The sequence below is a fragment of the Sapajus apella genome, unplaced genomic scaffold (genome assembly GCF_009761245.1).
Source record: "Sapajus apella isolate SASKATOON/1434 unplaced genomic scaffold, GSC_monkey_1.0 scaffold136, whole genome shotgun sequence".
In the NCBI taxonomy this organism is placed as follows: Eukaryota; Metazoa; Chordata; class Mammalia; order Primates; family Cebidae; genus Sapajus; species Sapajus apella.
Genome location: NW_022437076.1, coordinates 2,371,615 through 2,393,490, shown reverse-complemented (window position 1 = coordinate 2,393,490; position 21,876 = coordinate 2,371,615). Strand labels below are relative to the sequence as shown.

Here is a 21,876-nt window from a genome sequence, read left to right as displayed (position 1 = left end):
TCCTGAGTAGCTGGGATTACAGGCACGCACCACCATGCCCAGCTAATTTTTTTTTTTTTGTATTTTTAGTAGAGACGGGGTTTCACCATGTTGACCAGGATGGTCTCGATCTCTTGACCTCGTGATCCACCCGCCTCGGCCTCCCAAGGTGCTGGGATTACAAGCTTGAGCCACCGCGCCCGGCCTAAAAATATATTTTTTATATGAGAGCACGTGAAGGAGGAACTGTCAAATATGTATAAATCATCGGATCTCATGAGAACTCACTATCATGAGATCAGCATGGGGGAACTGCCCCCATGATCCAATCACCTCCCCACCCCACACATAAGGATTACAATAAGGGTTAAGATCTGGGTGGGGACTCAGAGCCAAACCGTACTAAGTAGTGTCTGCCTTGCAGTGTGTTTGGGGTAAGAGGTCGGGTAATGGGCGTGATGTGCCTCCACAGTCGCTGGCACGTGTTAAGCTCTCAGTCAAGGGCAGCTGTCATTAGCACGCTGCGAAAGTGTGAGTGATTATGTGTAGGCTCACTTCTCTAGGGAGAGGGTCTCCTACAGCTTTCATGAGATTCCTTAAGGGGTCCCTGATTCAAAAAATGTTAAGCACCACTCACTGCTTGAGAGGTTTAAAAATAGAGGAGTGTTAGGCAGCAGAGAGCAGTGTTGATGTGAACTGAACGCAGTGGTAAGGGCCTGGGGGCAGGGGAGCCGGCTTAGAGCCCTTCTGTCCATCTGTTGGATCCACCGTCCTTCCCTCCATTCCCTCGGTTGTCAGGGGTTGCGGAGCACTGGCCCTGCTAGATGCCGAGGGCACAGAGATGGAAAACACAGTGTCCACAGGGAAGGAGGCTGTGTCATGGCCAGTCCCCAAAGATGGCCCCCATCCCTCCTGCCACGCCTGTCTCATGAGGGCCTCTTCCCACGTGGAATCTGGGCTGGCTCTGCGGCTGGAGCTAACTGGTAGAATGTGGTGGAATTAAGCCTGTGCCAGTTCTGGTCGTAAGCCTTATGAGAAGGCTGGCAGCTTCACTCTGTGGTTTTAGAAGCTCTGCTCCTAACAAGTAAAAAGTCCAGCTACCTTGCCGAAGAGATTGCCCACAGAGACCACATTAAGAGGCGAAATCCTAGCTGGGCGCCGTGGTTCACGCCTGTAATCCCAGTACTTTGGAAGGCCGAGGCAGGTGGATCACCTGAGGTCCGGAGTTCGAGACCAGCATGACCAACATGGTGAAACCCCCCTCTCTACCAAACACAGAAAATTAGCCGGGCATGGTGGTGCGTGCCTGTAATCCCAGCTACTTGGGAGGCTGAGGCGTGAGAATTGCCTGCACCCGGGAGGCAGAGGTTGCAGTGAATTGAGATTGCAGCATTGCACTCCAGCCTGGATGACAGAAAAAAAACTCCTCCTCAAAAAAAAAAAAAAAGAGAAATCCTGAGGCCACATGGAGAGAGAGGGAGAGGAGAGGCTCAGGTGTCTTCACATCGTAACAACTCAGTCCCCAAACGACTCCAGCCCCTGCCGCCATCTGCCTGCAGCCATGTGAGATAGCCAGAGTGAGAACAACAGAAGAACCGTCCTGCTGAGCCTGTTTGACCCACAGAGTCATGAGGGCATAAGCAGGCCTATTGTAGCAAGAAATGGTTTTGTTTTAAGCCCTGGTGTTCAGAGCGGTTTGTTACACAAGTGGAAATAAATGAAGACCAACCGAATGAGGACGGGTAAAGGCTATTTATTCAGAGGTGTCCTAGCAAGGGAGCCAGCCACCTCACTCAAATCTTGGCACAGAGTTGAGGCAGGCAGAGGAGTGGCAGATTTTATAAAGTGGGAACGATTCAAGCACGCCCTGATTGGAGGCTGTTCACATAAGGAAGCTAGAGGCTGGCAAGGGGAAGCAGGTCACCCGGTATGACTGGCTAGGGGAGCAGATTTGGCTTTCTCTCTGTTTGGTCCAAAGTTGGAGGTGGGGACACAGATGAGGGGGACTAATCCAGTCCTAGCTGTTTTGGGCCTACTGTGGCAGGGGTCATGTTTGGCTTCTTGGCTTGTTTGCTAGAGATCATGGTCCCGTTCCCCACGACTCTGACTCTACTCAGTGGATTGGCTTCCTGGGCTGGTTGCTGTGGATCATGGGTTGGTTTCCCAGGCAGGTTGCTGCAGACCGTGGGTCAGAATTCTATTTTTATGTGTGGCTTGGCACTGTCCATTTGTGCCTCTAGTCTGTCACTCAGCAATAGATACCTACATGCAAACTGACAATTATGAGGCCAGGTCGAATGGACAGTGTTCTGGGTAAGCCCCAAAGGGGGACAGTCCCCTTTAGCCTGTGCCAAGTTTGAAGAGCACATGCAATGAGGAAGGTAGGTTCGGGAAGGAGGGGCGCCCCAGGGAGAGGGGATGCCAGGAACATCAGCGACGGAGGGCGCCCGGCTCCTGACTGCAGAGGAGTGTTGGCTCCCAGCCCAGGGCAGAGCCAGAAATCTTCCTGCGAGAAGGGCCACAGAAGTTGGGAGCGACACCATCGGAGCTGAGTTTTTAAAAAACCTCTCAGATGGAGAAGTGGGAGTGGGGCCAGGCAACAGCAGGCGGGAGGTGAGTGAAGAGGCAGCTGATCCGTCAGGAGAGAGGACGGCTGGCCTAGGCTGTGGGGATTGGAGAACCCAACTCAAGAGAAGGCAGCGCCCCAGGTTTTTGGCAGACAGAAGCAGTGGCAGTCACTGAGAAGAGGTGGCCCGGGAAAAGGGGAAGGGTTTGGAGGGGGTGCTTTTCATTTGGGGAATGCCAAGGAGGAAGAGTCCAGGAGATTGCACGGGACGTGTGCAGAAAGCAGTTCGGACTCAGCAGAGTGCTGAGGTGAGGGGACTCAGGAGACAGCAGAACGTGCACAGGTCACGGTGGCCCCCACGGGCTGTGGGCAACATAAGAAGAGGGGCCCATGCCAGGGCTGAGAAGGAACATCCAGGAAAGCTGGAGTGGTCCCGGGTGAGCGTCGTGTCAGGGAAACTGGGAGGGGGAGATTTCAAGGGGGCTTCGACCTCAGCAGCAGTTGAGGCAAGACAGACTGGAGGCCGGTGAGGTGGTTCACGCCTGTAATCCCAGCACTTCGGGAGGCTGAGGTGGGCGGATCACCTGAGGTCAGGAGTTCAAGACCAGCCTGGCCAACATGGTGAAACCCCATCTCTACTAAAAAATAAAAAAGCAGGCCGGGCGCGGTGGCTCAAGCCTGTAATCCCAGCACTTTGGGAGGCCGAGGCGGGTGGATCACGAGGTCAAGAGATCGAGACCATCCTGGTCAACATGGTGAAACCCCGTCTCTACTAAAAATACAAAAAATTAGCTGGGCATGGTGGTGCGTGCCTGTAATCCCAGCTACTCAGGAGGCTGAGGCAGGAGAATTGCCTGAACCCAGGAGGCGGAGGTTGCGGTGAGCCGAGATCGTGCCATTGCACTCCAGCCTGGGTAACAAGAGGGAGACTCCGTCTCAAAAAAAAAAATAAATAAAAAATAAAAAAGCTGGGCGTGGTGGTGGGTGCCTGTAGTCCTGGCTACTTGGGAAGGAGGCAGAAGAATCACCTGCACCTGGGAGGTGGAGGTTGCAGTGAGCTGAGTTCACACCACTGCACTCCAGCCTGGGTGACAGAGACTCGGTTTCCAAAAAACAAACAAAAAAAAAGACAGAGCCTGGGAAGTGTTGGGTTTGGGCAGCAGCAGGATCTTCGTGGCTGCCCGGGAGAAGGGGTGGGACTCCCGGAGTAGAGCTTGCAGGAGGAGAGTGGCCAGGGAGGAAGTGTGCCTTTGGAGAAGTTTGCCTGTGAAGGGAGGAAAGTGAGGCGGGGCTGCAGGGAGGTTTGCGCTGGGCAGGGTTTTGTTGTTCAAGGGGAGAGTGAGCAGAGTCTGCAGGCGCTGGGCAACGGGACCGGGAGCTGAGGATGCCGAGGGGTCCTCACTAGCCGGGAAGGCAGCTGTCGAAGCTGGCCCCGGGCAGGATCCAGGCTGCAGGTGGAGCTGTGCTGGCCCACACACTGTTTTGTTTGTTTTTTTCTTGTTGAATTTGCTGCCAACCAATTGCATGCAAAAATCCTGATTCCCAGCCTCTGGCAAAATTCAAAGAGTTGATAACCCAGGGCCCCCCTCTTCCTTCAAGAGAGCAGGCAGGAGCCTGGGGCCTGCAGGGGGGCCTGGCTTCTGGGGTGCCACCTGTGCATAGAGGCAAGAGAATGGGACGGGAGGAGGAGGGCCTGAGGCCCACTGTCTGACGGGAGTGGGGCGGTGGGAGGGATGTGAGGAAGCTGGGAAGGTGGGGGGCTGGGCTGGAGGTGAGGTAGGGAGAGAGGGGCGAGGTTTGGAGGGGCCATTGAGGGCAGTGGGGGCGGGGGCGAAACTGGGAAGGCCCCGTGGAGAAGCGCTGCGCTAGCCGCAGTGGGGACCAGCTCACATGTTGAAGCAGGGACCAGCAGCGGCTCCATTCCCATCCCAGGATGAGAGAACCCGGCCGGGGGAGAAGCAGAGGGCAGAGGACTGTGTGTCCTCCAGGAGCATCCACACCAACATCACACCCATGGCTATGTCAGCGGGTGGGGCAGTGCTGGGCCCTGGGGCCACACAGATGGGGACGCAGAAGAGGGACTGCCCTTACCCACCCCAGGGCTTCTCCTTGGATGCCGAGGGCACATGCGAGCTGGAGAAGGCAGCTGTCCTAGGCTAGGAGCACCCTGAGGGGCTCCACTGACGCTGGGAGGAACCCCTGTCCAGGGAAGTGAGGCTGCTCCTGGGATTCTGGGTCGCGATCCTCTCGCTCCATGGGACACGCCTTCAGGAAACGCTTTTCCTGCACCACCTCCCCCCATAGTTTCCACTTGAAGCATCTTCTGTCTGCGCAACTGTGGCCTTACGCCCAGTTCTGTTAGTTCCCCAGGTGGGGCTGGGTCATGATGGAGAGGGGGTCTCGCTCCAGGGCCTCCCCGTTAACAGCTCAGCACACACCTCAACATGGAAACATCCCCACTGCACACTTTCTCGGCACGTTCTGCTCTCAGTGGCTCTGGGCGTCGTGCGCGGCTTGGACACACGTCACTGCATCACGTCGAGCTGGAATGTAATTAGGCGATGGTGGGGAAAATTCCATCTGTCTCCCGGGAATACCGCAATCATGAGCCATCACAGGGGAGCAGAGGGGTGGGCGGGGGCTGCTGACCTGAGCGGGAGGCTCGGCCCCTGCGTTAGCTCGGCGGCCGCTCTGATGCGCTCCGACGGGCCTGCCCTGTTCTCCAGCAGGAAGCGGGAGCTGTAGTGAGGAGCCTGAAGGGGTGTGCTGGGCTCTGAAGCAGGGAAGAGAGCAAGCCATCCCTCTCTGGGGTGGGGTAAGGCCGAAGCCATAGTCCGCCCCACAGGCACGTGGCCTTGTGCTGGACGCAGCCCAGGCGCGGGTGGAGAGTCCTGCGGCTGAGGACGCAGACTTCCCGCAGGAGTGGGCTGGACGGTGTGGGTCAGCGCAGAGGGCAGCAGGCGCCTGGTGGGACCAGGGGTCTTCACCTGGAAAGCAAACGCGGAGAGGCCCCAGACCACCTCTACCTTGAGCCAACTCTCCTCTGCGCCCACTGAGGTCACCCACAGGCCCCGCTCCCGCCCTGCTCCTCCTTCACAGGGCCAGGGAGATGGACCCGCCCAGAGCCCGTGTTCCCGCCTCAAGACCAGCTCGGGCCAGACACAGGCACATTCGATTTTCTAGTGGCCATATTAGAAAAGCAAACTGTAACAGGTGAAATTAATTTCAAAAGATTTTTTTTTTTTACTTTTTACTTTTTTTTCCTTTCTTTTTTGACATGGAGTCTTGCTCTGGCACCCAGGCTGGAGTGCAGTGGCTCGATCTCGGCTCACTGCAACCTCTGCCTCCCGGGTTCAAGTGATTCTCCTGCCTCAGCCTCCTGAGTACCTAGGATTACAGGTGCCCGCCACCAAGCCCAGTTAATTTTTGTATTTTTAGTAGAGGCAGGGTTTCACCATGTTGGTCAGGGTGGCCTCAAACTCCTGACCTCGTGGTCTGCCCACTTCAGCCTCCCAAAGTGTTGGGATTACGACCATGCCCAGCCATAAATTTTTTTTAGAGATAGGTTTTTGCTCTGTCACCCAGGCTGGAGAACAGAGGTGTGACCTTAACTCCCTGTGGCTTTGACCTCCTGGGCTGAAGCCATCCTCCCACTTCGGCCTCCTGAGTAGCTGGGACTACAAGCACATGCCAACATGCCACTAATTATTAAATTTTTTGTAGAGACGGTTCTTGCCATGTTGCCCAGCCTGGCCTCAAACTCCTGGACTCAAGCAATCCTCACTTCAGCTTCTCAAAGTGCTGGAATTTTAGGCATGAGGCACCAGACTGGGCCTAAAATATTTTTATATTTAACCCAATATATTCAAAATATGATGGTGCAATATCAACATGCAATCAATGTAAAATTATTCATGAGGTATTTTTATTCTTTTTCATACTAAGTCTTTGAAATGTGCACATTTCAAGCGTTAGGTCGCCACGTGTGGGAAGCAGCTACTGTGGGGGACAGCACAGCCCCAGGCTGTTCCAGGTGCTCAAGACCCCAGAACTCTTTTCTCAAGTGACTGCCACCTGTGTCCAGGACCTCCTCCCCATTAGAGCTCCCAAGGGCAGACTCAGGTTGGGAAGCGCCAAGAGCCAGGTTTACCTCCAAGGCAGGAATGCAAAATCCCCACAGATTTGTTCTCCTTACCTCAAAATCCACTCCAATTCTAGAGGTCCGGGGGATACGAGCTATGGAGCGTCGAGTGGCAGAGGCGGGTGGACACAGCCCAGAGGCAGCAGGGAGTGCCCGAGGTGGTGGGCAACAGGGACCCAGCAGAGGCAGCCTGCACGGGCCTGGCTGGCAGAAGGGAGAGAGGGTGGGGGTGCCGCAGTCCACAGACAGGTTAATGGCTCCTGCCTCGCCCACAATTGAATTTGCCCTTGTGAGCCTCCTGGCTTTGGGCAAGGGCCTCTCCTCCTGGGAGCTCAGCTGGACTCCCAGAGCCACAGGGCCTGGGTCAGCCAGGCCTGATTCGATCAAGAGAAATGAAGGACTCGGGGCTTACAGACAGCTCTGCACCCAGAGGGGCCGGCAGCTCAGCTCAGAAAGATGACGTTGGGGAGGGCCAGCGGGAAGCAATCATAGGTCCATCCCAGCTCTGCCTTCCTCCCAGGAGCCTAAAGAGCTGGAACCCTCCTCTGACTATTAAACACAGCTGACACACCAGGTGCTGTGGCTCCTACCTGTAATCCCAACTACTCAGGAGGCAGAGGCAGGAGTTCGAGGCTGCAGTGAGCTATGGCTGCACCTCTGCACTCTAGCCTGGGCAACAAAGTGAGACCCCATCTCTAAAACAATAAAATAAAATAGAGCTGTCAATGATCTATAATACACGTCATTGCCTTCCCTACCTTCCCACGTCCCTCTTTTTTTTCCCAAGATGGAGTCTCCCTTTGCCGTCCAGGCTGGAGTGCAGTGGTACGATCTTGGCTCACTGCAACCTCCGCCTCCTGGTTCAAGCTATTCTCTTGCCTCAGCCTCCCGAGTAGCTGTGCACCACCCTAACTGGTTATTTTTTGTATTTTTAGTAAAGGCGGGTTTTGCCACGTTGGTCAGGCTGATGTTGAACTCCTGACCTCAAGTGATCCACCCGCCTCGGCTTCCCAAAGTGTTGGGATTATAGGCATGAGCCACCACACCTGGCCTTCCCACTTCTCTTAAAAAGTGGTTGCAAGATGATTCTAATTAGAAAACTGGAAACTATGGCCGGGGTGGTGGTGAGCACCTGTAGCCCAGCTACTCCGGAGGCTGCAGCAGGAGAATCACTTGAACCTGGGAGGCGGAGGCTGCAGTGAGCCGAGACTGCACCACCGCACTCCGGCCTGGGCAACAGAGTGAGACCCAATCTCACAAAATAAATACAAAGAAAACTGGAAACTAGTCTATTTTTTTCTTTTGCTTTTCTTTCTTTCTTTTTTTTTTTTTTTTTAAGAGAGGGTCTTGGTTTGTCATGCAGGATAAAGTGCAGTAATGCGACATGGCTTAGGCAGCCTTGGTATCCCAGTCTCAGGCAGTCCTCCCGCCTCTGCCTCCTGAGTAGCTAGAACTAGATGCACGTGCTGCAACACCCAGCTAATTTTTGTGTGTTTTGTAGAGATGGGGTCTTGCTCAGTTGCCCAGGCTGTTGTCAAATCCTTGGACTCAAGTGATCCTTTTGCCTCGGCCTCCCAATGGGCTGGGATTACAAGCATGAGCCTCCACACCCAGCCTGTTTTTCTTTCTTTCTTTTTTTTTTAAGACAGGGTTTCACCATATTGGTCAGGCTGGTCTCGAACTTCTGACCTCAGGTGACCCGCCTGCCTCAGCCTCCCAAACTGCTGGGATTACAGGCGTGAGCCACCACACCTGGCTAGCCTGCTTTTCTTTTCTTTCTCTTTTTTAGACAGAGTCTTGCTCTGTCACCCAGGCTGGAGTGCAGTGGTGCAATCTTGGCTCACTGCAACCTCCGCCTCGTGGGCTCAAGCAATTCTCCTGCCTCAGCTTCCCGAGTAGCTGGGACTACAGGCGCCCGCCACCACACCCAGCTAACTTTTTTTGTATTTTTAGTAGAGATGGGGTTGGACCATGTTGTCCAGGCTGGTCTTGAACTCCTGACCTCAAGTGATCTGCCCGAGATGGCCTCCCAAAGTGCTGGGATTACAGGCATGAGCCACTGCGCCTGGCCCCAGCCTGCTTTTCTTTTTTTTTTTGAGACGGAGTCTCACTCTGTCACCCAGGCTGGAGTGCAATGGCGCGATCTTGACTCACCACAACCTCCGCCTCCCGGGTTGAAGCGATTCTCCCGCTTCAGCCTCCAGAGTAGCTGGGACTACAGGCGCGCGCCAGCCTGCTTCTCTTTGTATCTGTGGGGCGTCCGGAACACGTTAGGACCAGGGTGGGAGGAGGGAAGAAGAAACGAACAAAAGAGACTCCGCCCCTTCTTTCCTCTCTGTGGGAGGCCAGTGAATGTGAATCAATTAGGGAACAAATACAAACTAGAGACATCACGTGACTCCTACCTTGACGCTGTCTCACTCTCATGCCTCCAGGCCTCTTGCCCATGCGGTTCCTTCTGCCTGGAATGCCCTGCCCCTTCCTCCCCGAGTGCCAGTGGAGCTTCTAGCCCTCCCTCCAGGCCCCCTTCCCTTTGGGACTTTTCCCGGTCACCCCTGTCCTCCCCAGCCCCACTGCTTTCTTCCCTCCTTGGCTGTTTCTTTAGCTTTGTAGATGGTTCCTTCGGAGGGCGGAGAGCTTGATAGTAAATTAGCTTGTTCAATCCACAAATAATTGCTGAGCGCCACCTGGGTGCCTGGCCCTATCTTGGGGCTGGGGATATCACAGGGAGCGACCAGGAGGAAGACAATAAATGCAAACAGATAATTAAGCAAGGTGCTCTCAGAGAGTGTTAAGTGCTAAAAGCGAAATAAATAGGGCAGGGTACTGGGAGCAGAGGGGCGGGGCCTCGGCTCCAGACAGGGAGGTGACTTTTGAGCCGAGACAAATGTGAAGAAGGAGGTGGCCTGGAGCAGAGGCCCCTGTTGGGGCAGAGAGGGCCCAGTAGGAACAGTCAGTGCGAAAACTCCCAGGCCAACACGGTGTGATTCCATTTGTATGAAATATCCAGAAGAGGCAAATCCACAGAGACAGAAAGCAGATTTGTGCTTGCCAGCGGCTGGGGAGGAAGAATGGGGAGAGACTGCTAATGGGGACGGGTTTCCCTTTGGGGTGATGAAAGTGTTCTGAGCTCCATAGGGATGATGGTGGCACAATGGTGTGAATGTGCTGTGCGCCAGCACGGCGTACGCTTCAAGACGGTAACTTTTGTGTTATTTATCTGTCATAAAAATTTGTATATTTTTCAATAAAACAAAACAAAGCCTGCAAGGCAAGAATAAGCTGGCTGTGGTCTAGGAACCGAGGCTAAGTACAGCCAGCGTGTGAAGAGCTGCGCAGGATGGGGCTGGAGAGGGGGTGGGGCCGCTGGCGAGGGCGCTGTGGGCTGTGAGGAGCCTGTGTTTTATTCTGGTGCAATGGAAAGCCACTGAAGATTTCAAGCAGGAAAGTAACATGATAGCACTCACTGTTTGTGAAGATCCTTTTGGCTGTGCTTAGGCTGTGGGCGGAGATGGGGCTGTAATAAAAAGAGGGAGATCAGTGAGGGAGGCCACTGCGGGGGCCCAGGGACAGGTGATAGTGACCTAGGGTAGGGCGGGGGTGCTGGGGACGGGGTGATGTGAATTTGAAAGATATTTTGAAGGTGGGGCCAGTGGGACTTGGTACATTAAAGGAAGAGATGATGAAGGAATAGCACCTGCGTTTCCAGCTTGAGCAACCAGAATGACTCGGATGTCATCTGCGCAGGGAGCTCAGTTAGGACTGGTGGAGTTTCTGCTGCTTATTAGATACTAACGTGGCAATGCCAGGTGGGCAGGCAGGTGGACTGGTCTGGAGTTTAGAGCCAAAACACGTCTGATCCCCACCCCCACGGAGATGATATTTAACACCTGGACCTAGCCAGGCGCGGTGGCTCACACCTGTAATCCCAGCACTTTGGGAGGCCAAGGCAGGCAGATCACCTGAGGTCAGGAGTTTGAAACCAGCCGGGCCAACATGGTGAAAACCCATCTCTACTAAAAATACAAAAATTAGCTGGGCGTAGTGTTACACGCCTGTAATCCCAGCTACTCAGGAGGCTGAGGCAGGAGAATCTCTTAAACCCTGGAGGCGGAGGTTGCAGTGATGAGATCTCACCACTGCACTCTAGCCTGGGCGACAGAGAGAGACTGTGTCTCAAAACAAAACAAAAAGCTGGGCCTAGGTGAGCTCACCTGGGGACAGGTGTGGCTACAGAAGAGAGAAGGTTCAAAGGCTGAGCCCTGGGGGGTCAGGATATGTAGTGATCAGGCCAGAAGAGCGGACCAAGAAGCAGCAGCCAGCAAGGCGGCACAAGATGACAGGGAAGAAAGCGTTTCCAGAGGGGAGGGCCAGCCGTGTCCAATGCTGCCAAGGTGAGCAGATGAGGATGAAGAAGTCACTAATGGATTCGGCAGTACGATTGTAGGTCTGCCTCTCCGGCGAGCCTGAGCACCCGGCACATAGTAGGTGCTTATTAAAGGCCAGAGGATGTGACATGGTCATTTTCTGCACTGTCTTCCATAGACTGTCTAGAGAATAAGGGTTTGAGCCGGAAACCGAGGATCAAGGGAAGTGGCCGAGGGGCTTGGGCACCCAGGAAATAAAAGGGGCCACTGTCAGAGGCCGGGGAGCCCAGCAGAGCCCCAGATTCCAGGTCACCCACTGGCGCGTTTGCAGAGGCCCTCACCTTCCGCTTCTTTTCCGTTTTGCCTCTCAGGAGGTGATTCATATTACAATATATTCCAGCTGAAAAAGGATCAGGTTTTGAGCAGGTGGTAAGTCAGTACATGGAAATTTGATGTATTTTGACTAATGCAGTTTGAAATTTGAAAACTGCAGACAGTTTTATTCAAGATCCATTTTTATACCAACTCATTATTGAGGGGAAAAGGCAAGATTTCTGGCTTCCGGAGGAGGACGTCTGAACCCAGGCCCGTCACCAGCAAGCCCCGAGAAGCAGGCTTGATCTGGCCGGCGACCCGCACGCTGCTGCCAGCCGCCTGCCTCTGCCTCTGCCGCCGCCATCCTGCCGGGGAGCGCTTTCGATAGCAACCTCTTTCAAGTATCCCCCTGGGGTTACTAGTCCAATTTAATCTGACCTTCAGCCCCACCTCTGTCGCCAACTCCAGCAAATCCCTGGGGCTGGCACTTGACAAGTTTTGTGATACTGATGATGGTATTACACAGAATTTCCACTTCCTTCCCCATCCACCTTGTCCATCTCCCCGGCCTCTTGAGTGTGAAGCACAAGGAGAGGGAATTAATAATGAAAACAGGGCGGAATGAAGTTACTGGTCGGGGAGCAAGACACGGAGGTGTGGGTGTGCCTGGTGGGGCACTGGGGGGCTGATGCTGGAGAGGGGTCTCTGTGCAGCAGCAGTCTCCAAGGAGAGAGCTGTGTCCTCCCACGGTTGGATGCCAGAACAATCTTGTTTGAATCCTGGCTTCACCATTTTGGACAAATCACCTCACTTTGTTTTGTTTTGTTTTTTTGGTTTTATTTTTGTTTTTTGTTTCTGAGAGCAAGTCTCGCACTGTTGCCCAGGCTGGAGTGCAGTGACACAATCTCGGCTCACTGCAGCGTCTGCCTCCGGGTTCAAGCAATTCTGCCTCAGCCTCCCGAGTAGCTGGGATTATAGGCGTGTGCCACCACGCCCAGCTGATTTTTGTATTTTTTTTTTAGACTTTTTTTCAATTATGTTACCCAGGCTGGAGTGCAATGATGCGATCTCGGCTCACCGCAACCTCCGCCTCCTGGGTTCAGGCAATTCTCCTGCCTCAGCCTCCTGAGTAGCTGGGATTACAGGCACGCACCACCATGCCCAGCTAATTTTTTGTATTTTTAGTAAAGACGGGGTTTCACCATGTTGACCAGGATGGTCTCGATCTCTTGACCTCGTGATCCACCCGCCTCGGCCTCCCAAAGTGCTGGGATTACAGGCTTGAGCCACCGTTCCCGGCCGATTTTTGTATTTTTAGTAGAGACAGAGTTTTACCATTTTGTCCAGGCTGGTCTCGAACTCCTGATCTTGTGATCTGCCCGCCTTGGGCCGCTCAAAATGCTGGGATTACAGGTGTGAGCCACTGCAGCTGGCCCTTGTTTTTGTTTTTGAGACATGGTCTCACTTTGTCTCCCAGGCTGGAGTGCAGTGGTGCAATCACAACTCATTGCAACCTTTCAACTCCTGGACTCCAGCCATTCTCTCTCCTCAGCCTCTCAAGTAGCTGGGACTACAGGTGTGCAGTCACATGCCAGGCTAATTTTTTTTTTTTTTTTTTTGGTGGAGGTGGTTCTCATTACGTTACCCAGGCTGGTCCTGAACTCCTGGGTTCAAGTGATCCTCCTGCCTCAGGCTCCCAAGGTGTTGGGATTACAGGTGTGAGTGCCGTCACCCTCCCATCTCACCTTGTTTTTGTTGTTGTTTGAGACAGAGTCTCGCTCTGTTGCCCAGGCTGGAGTGCAGTGGTGAGATCTCGGCTCACTGCAATCTCCGCCTTTGGTTTGAGCAATTCTCTTGCCTCAGCCTCCCAAGTAGCTGGGATCACAGGTACATGCCACCGTGCCCAGCTAATTTCTATATTTTTAGTAGAGACGGGGTTTTGACATGTTGGCCAGGCTGGTCTTGAACTCCTGACCTCTGGTGATCCGCCTGCTTCGGCCTCCCACAGTGCTAGGATGACAGGTGTGAGCCCCCACGCCCGGCCCTGCCACCTCACCTTGTTGAGGCTCATTTTTCTCAGGTGTAAGATGAGGATATTAACCTTTGAAATAATTCAAGGAGACTGTTCAGTGAGTGTATGAGGACACCCCCAGCTTGGGTAGGCCTGGCACACAGAGGGGGTGCAGCACCTGTTAACCCCTTCCGTCATCCACGGTCCCCTCTTCACACCAGGCTTGTCTCTTCTGGGCACAGTCCAGCTGGGGAGACTAACAGAGGAAAGCGCTGAATCTCTGGAAGCTCCCATAGCTGGTGATTTTCTGAGTGTAGAACTTCCGGTTTTAGGGGCTGAATGTTGTGACAGGTGCCTCATCAGCAGATGTCAAGAGGACTTGGACCCAATCAATCTGATCTAAGGAAGGGTCAGGTATTGAACCAAGCCACGAGCACAAAGATGCTCATTCCAACATTATTTGTTTGTTTGTTTTCATTATTTAGTTTTAATTTAACTGACTCTTGAAAAGAATCAATAGATCGGTCACATGGTAAATACATCTAAAGTTCCTGGCTGGCTGAGGAGGCTCACGCCTGTAATCCCAACACTTTGGAAAGCCGAGGCGGGCAGATCACCTGCGCAGGAGTTCGAGACCAGGCTGGTCAGCATCGTAAAAGTAACTATTATCCCAGTTACTTGGGAGGCTGAGGCAGGAGAATCAATTGAACTGGTGAGGCAGAGGTTACAGTGAGCCGAGATTGCGCCATTGCGCTCCAGCCTAGGCAACAAAAGTGAGACTCCGTCTCAAAAAAAAAAAAAAGTTCCCAGCCGGGCGCAGTGGCTCACGCCTGTAATCCCAGCACTTTGGGAGGTCGAGGCAAGATCAAGAGATTGAGACCATCCTGGCCAACATAGCGAAACCATGTCTCTACTAAAAATATAAAAATTAGCCGGGCGTGGTGGCTTGCTCCTGTAGTCTCAGCTACTCGGGAGGCCGAGGCAGGAGAATGGCTTGAACCAGGGAGGTGGAGGTTGCAGTGGGCCGAGATCGCAATATTGCATTCCAGTCTGGGCGACAAGAGTGAGACTCTGTCTGAAAAAAAAAAGTTCCGGACAGGGATACAGTGATGTGTCGCTCACCCCAGTCCTGGAGCTCCCCTAAAGCCCTCCTAGGAGGCAACTGTTACCAATTTCTGCCATGATCATTTGTAACAGTGAACAATGAGAAACAATCTAACTGTTCCACAGATAAGTAAATTACCATCTGTTCCGGCAGCGGGATCCTCTGCAGTCTCTAAACACCTTGCCTGTTACCATATCACTCTTCTGTTATTTAGCTGTGCACTTCCTCTGGCCTCAGGCTCTCCCCGTGTAGGCTACTACCTCTGCCTGGAATCCCCCCTCCGCTGACAACCCAACTTCAGTCCTCAGCCTTCAGACCCCTGAAAACGTCACACCCCCACGGATGCGGGAACCCCACAGTTCTCTTAGCTACCTGGATCTTTACTCCGCTTTCCAAGCTGCAGGTGTATTTGGGCATGGTGCCGGACACGTGCCTGTTTCGCCAACTGCCCTTCCCTGGGCGGTGGGGACCCCCCTTCCTGCTGGGCTCCCTGCTGCTCCCCTAGTACACAGCCTCGAAGATAGAGACCCCCTGAGAGCTGCTGCGTGAATGGAATGGTCTTAAGTAGAAAATGCAGGCTACAGAAATTCCATATATAGCGTGATCCCAATTTTATTTCTTTAAATAAAATTTTTATTTAAATTTTATATAGCTCCATATAAAAAAAGGAAGTATTGAAAGAAGATACAGCAAGGCTCTGTCAACGGCTGTCAAGGGTAATGGGATTGTAGTGATTCTTCTTCCTTTTTACGTCTATACTTCTCATGTTTTCCGCAACTGGCAAGTATTATTTAATTTAATTTAACAATACTTATTTCACACCTGTAATCTCAGCACTTTCGGAGGCTGAGGCAGACGGATCACTTGAGGTCAGGAGTTCGAGACCACCCTGGCCAACATGGCGAAACCTTGTCTCTACTAAAAATACAAAAATTAGCCAGACGTGGTGGTGGGCGCCTATAATCCCACCTACTCGAGAGGCTGAGGCAGGAGAATCGCTTGAACCCAGGAGGCAGAGTTTGCAGTGAGCCCAGATCATGCCATTGCACTCCAGTCTGGGCTACAGAGTAAGACTCCATCTCAAAAAAAAAAAAAAGGATTAATAATAATTATTATTTTGAGATAGGGTTTTACTCTTTTAGCCAGGCTGAAGTACAGTGGCAGGATCATGGTTCACAGCAGCCTTGACCTCCTGGGCTCAAGTGATCCTCCCGCCTCAGCCTCCTGAGTAGCTGGGACTACAGGCATGTGCCACCACAGCTGGCTAATTGTTAAAACAAAAAAAAAAAAAAATTTTTTTTTGAGATGGAGTCTTGCTCTGTCACCTAGGCTGGAGTGCAGTGCTCAGCCTCCCGAGTAGCTGGGACTACAAGTGTGCACCACCACGCCCAGCTAATTTTTGTATTTTTAGTAGAGACAGGGTTTCACCATATTGGCCAGGCTTGTCTTGAACTCCTGACCTCGTGATCTACCTGCCTCAGCCTTGCAAAATGCTGGGATTACAGGTGTGAGCCACAGCACCTGGCCTGCTAAAGTGTTTCGTAGAGACGGAGCCTCACTATGTTGCGCAAGGTGTCTGAAAGCCCTGGGCTCAAGCCATCCTCCTGCCTTGACCTTCCAAAGTACTGGCATTACAGGTGTGAGCCACCTCGCCCAGCCCTGGCAAGCATTATTTTGGAAGTAAATTATGATGAGTGATATTAAAGAAAAACCTTATAGGGAAGAAATAGGGTTTGGGGCCCACACACCCAGCCCATGCTGAATGCTACCTGGGCCCACTCTCCTGGGCTGAGGTCAGAGGCCGGGAGGGGCTGGTGGCCGGCCGAGGTGGGTCCCTAGTGAAAGGGCGGCGCTCAGGCTGACAGAGAAGAGAAGGTGATTCAAGGCCTGGGACGGGAAATTCTCAGACTCTGCAGGGCAGTGAGGACAGGTTCTGTGAAGGGTCCGAGGGGAATTATCTGTGGGGTGAGGCCTGAATACCTGGCAGTCACTTATCCTGGAAGCACAAGGAGCCTGCCCTGGGGTCCTCTGGCTGCTGCATCTTATGGTTTTTGTTGTTGTTTTTGTTTGTTTGTTTGTTTGTTTGTTTGTTTTTCAGACGGAGTTTCACTCTTGTTACCCAGGCTGGAGTGCAATGGCGCGATCTCGGCTCACCGCAACCTCCGCCTCCTGGGTTCAGGCAATTCTCCTGCCTCAGCCTCCTCAGTAGCTGGGATTACAGGCACGCACCACCATGCCCAGCTAATTTTTTGTATTTTAGAGACGGGGTTTCACCATGTGGACCAGGATGGTCTCGATCTCTTGACCTCGTGATCCACCCGCCTCGGCCTCCCAAAGTGCTGGGATTACAGGCTTGAGCCACCGCGCCCGGCCTATGTTTGTTTGTTTTTGAGATAGAGTTTCGCACTGTCACCCAGGCTAGAGTGCAGTGGTGCAATCTCAGCTCACTGCAACCTCTGCCTCCTGGGTTCAAGTGATTCTCCTGCCTCAGCCTCCCAAGTGGCTGCAACTACAGGCGTGCGCCACCACGCCCGGTTAATTTTTTTGTATTTTTAGTAGAGATGGGGTTTCACCATGTTGGCCAGGATGGTCTCGATCTCCTGACCTCGTGATCCGCCCGCCTCGGCCTCCCACAGTGCTGGGATTACAGGCGTGAGCCACCGCGCCTGGCCCTGCATCTTATTATATATCCCCATTTTCCCACAATAAGGCCACTTGGGCTAACCAAAGCACCTGAGGGGTTTGCTTTTGGCTGGAATGAATGACATCAGCTAAATCATTCATCGAGATTCATTTACTTGACAGACAGCAGGATGACCTCTATGTACTAGGAACCAGCTGGACACCCAGCAGTGCTGCGCCTCTGGGGGTAAAGAGAGAAGAGAGTGTGAGTGGACCAGGCGTGGTGGCTCATGCCTGTAATCCCAGCACTTTGGGATTGATCACCTGAGGTCAGGAGTTCGAGACAAGCCTGGTCAACATGATGAAACCCCATCTCTACTAAAAATACAAAAATTAGCCTGGTGTGGTGGCAAGAGCCTGTAATTCCAGCTACTTGGGAGGCTGAGGCAGGAGAATTACTTGAACCCAGGAGGCAGAGATTGAGGTGAGCTGAGATCACACCACTGCACTCCTGGAGCAGGTCCCATCGGAGCCGAGTCATGGAGTTACCCAGTACATAAGTTAGACTTTTTTTGTTTTGTTTTAGCAAGAGAGCTCTTGTCTAACTGACTAAGCAAAAAAGGAATTCACTGGAAGGTGTGTTGGGAAGCTTTTGGACACAGTAATTGAAAATCCAGGCTGGGTGTGGTGGCTCACGCCTATAATCCCAGCACTTTGCGAGGCCGGGGTGGGTGGATCACGAGGTCAGAAGATCGAGACCATCCTGGTCAACATGGTGAAACCCCATCTCTACTAAAAATACAAAAATTAGCTGGGCGTGGTGGCACGTGCCTGTAATCCCAGCTCCTCGGGAGGCTGAGGAAGGGGAATCACTTGAACTAGGGAGTTGGAGGTTGCAGTGAACCAAGAATGTGCCACTGCACTCCAGCCTGGTGACAGAGTGAGACTCTGTCTCAAAAAAAAAAAAAAAGAAAAAAAAAAAACCAGAAAATCCAATCCAAAATGATTTGATTTAAACAGAAAGTGAACTTATGTTCTATAACAGGAAGCTTGGAGATTCCGGGATTGGTTTACCCACTGGCTTAGCGAGATCATGGTGTACGCAGGTTCTCCCCATTTCACTCTGTAGTCCTGGCAAGTGGGCATTAGCCTTTGGGCTGGCCCCCTCATGGTTGAAAGATGGGGGTTCAGGGCCATGCATTTCATGCTTGTCCAACCACACCCAGAAGCAGGAAGTAGAACATCTCTTCCTTGTGTCCCCAATCCTTTTAAAACTTCTTAATTGCCAGGCGCAGCGGCTCACGCCTGTAATCTCAGCACTTTGGGAGGCTAATGCGTGCTGATCACCTGAGGTCAGGAGTTCAAGACCAGCCTGGTCAACGTGGTCAAACCCCGTCTCTACTGAAAATACAAAAAGCCGGGTGTGGTGGCTCACGCCTGTAATCCCAGCACTTTGGGAGGCCGAGGCGGGTGGATCACGAGGTCAAGAGATCGAGACCATCCTGGTCAACATGGTGGAACCCCGTCTCTACTAAAAATACAAAAAATTAGCTGGGCATGGTGGCGCGTGCCTGTAATCCCAGCTAGTCAGGAGGCTGAGGCAGGAGAATTGCCTGAACCCAGGAGGCAGAGGTTGCGGTGAGCCGAGATTGCGCCATTGCACTCCAGCCTGGGTAACAAGAGCGAAATCCATCTCAAAAAAAAAAAAATTAGTGGGGCAAATTAGCGGGGCGTGGTGGCATGCACCTGTAGTTCCAGCTACTTGGGAGGCTGAGGCAGGAGAATCACTTGAACCTGGGAGGTGGCGGCTGTAGTGAGCTGAGATTGTGCCACTACACTCCAGTCTGGGTGATGGAGTGAGACCCGGTCTGAAAAAAAATAAAAATAAATAAAGATTAAAAAATAAAAATTTAAAACATTTAGGGGAGGCTCATGCCTGTAATCAGGCACTTTGGGAGGCTAAGGCGGGACGACTGCCTGAGCCCAGGCTTTGATACCAACCTCGACAACATAGTTAGACCCCATCTCTCCAAAAGATACAAAATTAGCTGGGCACAGCGGCGTGCACAGGTATGTAGTCCCAGCTACTCAGGAGGCCGAGGAAGGAAGATCACTTGAGCCCATGAGGTTGAGGCCTTAATCTTTATTTTTAGAGATGAGGTCTCACTCTGTCACACAGGCTGGAGTGCAGTGGCACAATCACAGCTCACTGTAGCCGGGAACTCCTGGCTTCAAGTGATCCTGCCACCTCAGCCTCCCAAAGGGCTAGGATTATGGGTGTGACCCATTGCACCTGGCCCCTGTGTCCCTTTTAAGGAGGAAGACAAATGATTCCAGAAGTCCTTCAGCAAACGTTCCTTTTCGTCTCATAGGTCAGAATTGAGTCACATGCCCCCGTTTAAATCAACCCCAGACAATGGGGTACACAGTAGACAGAGATTCACCCCAGCAGGAGGAGAGCCTGGCTCCTCTAGAGGAGCACGTGGTTGCCTCTGAAGGAAGTTTGGATCTTAATAGCCAAGAAGAGGCAGGCTGGGCAGACCTGTGCAGAATGAAGATGGGGGAGGGTGGCCTGCAGACCCAAAGGAGAAGGTGAGCAACGAAGCTCTGGGAGGGCAGGACTCCAGGGTGGCGCCGGGGTCTTCGTATAAAGATCTAGTGGACAGTGTCCCCAGGATGGCACCACCAGGATGAAAGGGCTCTGGACCCGTCGCTTGCTTCAGAGTCAAGCTCCTGGGGCAGAGCCTCACTGGCTGACCCCGGCCGCTGCATTTAGTGCTGCCTTCTGACTCACCTTCCCGGGCAGCTGCTGCTCCAGGAAGGCAGGGAGAGGGGAGCGGGAAGCCTCAGAGCAGAGACTGGGGTGCACAGATGGGCACATCTGTCTCAGCCCAGAACCCAAGGTGAGCTACAGGGACCCAGCATCAGGGAAGATTCTTATTTGCCAGCAGCAGACACCAGCCTTGCCCCATGTAAGTGAAAACCCAGACTTATGTCAAGGCTGTCAGGTAACTCAACACCTCCCGGAGGGTTGCAGGCTCCACAGGCAGGAGCAGTGCCCCCAGCGAGGGCAAAGACACCTCCACCTGCACCTCCAATGTTCCCGCCCAGTCGCCAGCCCCCGCTGGCTCTGCCACCGCCATGGATCCTGCCTGTTCCCGGTTATTTGCTAGTTGAGTCTGGGGTAGGTGTGCTGAGGGGCAGAGCCCGGCTGGGGTCCTTCGACGCTGGGGAAGCGAGTTCGTGTTCCTGGCAGCTCCGACTGGGAGGGAATAGCTCATTTACATAAATGGAGAACTCTCAAACAGAGGAAGAGAGTTTGGTGGCTGAGTGGCCACAAAGAGCCACCAGTGGCCATGGCATCCTGTCCAGTGGGCATGGGAAAAGTTGGTCTGCTTGTAAAGACCAGGAACCAGGTGTTTGTGGTCAGGCTTCACTGGAGGGCATCACACAGCCCCGGCAGCCCAGCAGAGGTGAGAACCTGGGCAGAGGCTGGGTCAGTGGGCGTTAGAAACTCCTGTTGGCAAACACCTTCAACTTCCTCACCCTTCCTTGACTGCAGTACTCACTGGAAAACCCAGCCCTGGGTGAACGCTTCTCTGCCTCCCGCTGTATCGAGCCACTAATATCACCGGAGCAAGCCACAGCGGCGGGCTGACTGGTTTCACTTGAAATGCTCCACCTCCCCCATCCCCGCCGCCAAGAGGCGCCCTCCGCCTGTCTCTCATGTGACTAGGGTATTACCCATGACAGGGAAGGCCTGTGCCATCCTGTCCTCTTTCTCCTCAGACTTGGCCTCTCAAAGTGCTGGGATTACAGGCGTGAGCTACCAAGATGGAAGAAACTAGAGCCTGTTTGTGTGCTGACAGCATGACTCAGGAGGATAGAGAAACTGAGGCCAGATCACCTGAGGTCAGGAGTTCAAGACCAGCCTGGCCAACATGGTGAAACCCTGTCTCTAGTAAAAATACAAAAATTAGCCGGGCATGGTGGTGGGCGCCTGTGGTCCCAGCAACTCAGGAGGCTGAGGCAGAAGAATACCTAAGTGGTGGAGGTTGTAGTGAGCCAAGATTTTACCACTGCACTCCAGCCTGGGCAACAGATTGAGACTCTGTCTCAAAAAAGAAAAAACCAACCTCGCTTGACCCATGGCCCTCCAGGTCCTGCCCTGTTTCTTCGCCGCCCCCCATGGCAAAGCGTCCTGCAGTGTGGTCTCTGGGTGCTCACACATATTCATGAGTCCCCAGACTCCCCTGGGAGTTTCATCCATAATGGCAGCTGGGGCCAGTGACTCACTTTGACCAGTGAAATGTGAACAGGAGAGACATGTGTCACTTGAAATAAAAGTGCAGAGGCCTCGTCCACATGTCCTTTCCTTCTGCGCGGAGACCAGCCGCCTTCTGGGTAGATGTCCTCTCGGCCCGGGTCCCGGAGCAGAGCCTCAGCCGTCCTGCTGTCCCTGAGCCGTGCTGCTGTCCCTGGGCCGTCCTGCTGTCCGTCGGCCGTCTTGCTGTCCCTCGGCCGTCTTGCTGTCCGTCGGCCGTCCTGTAGTCCCTCGGCCGTCCTGCTGTCCCTCGGCCGTCCTGCTGTCCCTGAGCCGTGCTGCTGTCCCTGAGCCGTCCTGCTGTCCGTCGGCCGTCCTGCTGTCCCTTGGCTGTCCTGCTGTCCCTGGGCCGTCCTGCTGTCCCTGAGCCGTCCTGCTGTCCGTTGGCCGTCCTGCTGTCCCTCGGCCGTCCTGCTGTCCCTCGGCCGTCCTGCTGTCCGTTGGCC

At 53.4% G+C, this 21,876-nt stretch overlaps 1 protein-coding gene across 2 annotated transcripts in view; it reads left to right on the top strand.

The window, feature by feature from the left end:
- RTN4RL1 (reticulon 4 receptor like 1) overlaps positions 1–21,876 on the top strand; it is a 97,747-nt gene that overhangs the window by 53,784 nt on the left and 22,087 nt on the right. The window contains exon 1 of one of the 2 annotated variants that reach the window (XM_032263485.1): positions 19,340–19,698. The exons of the other annotated variant lie outside the window; for it this stretch is intronic. The gene's annotated coding sequence lies outside the window, so the exon portion shown is untranslated. Of the gene's footprint in view, positions 1–19,339; positions 19,699–21,876 lie in introns of those variants that run through there. 2 annotated transcript variants of the gene reach the window in all.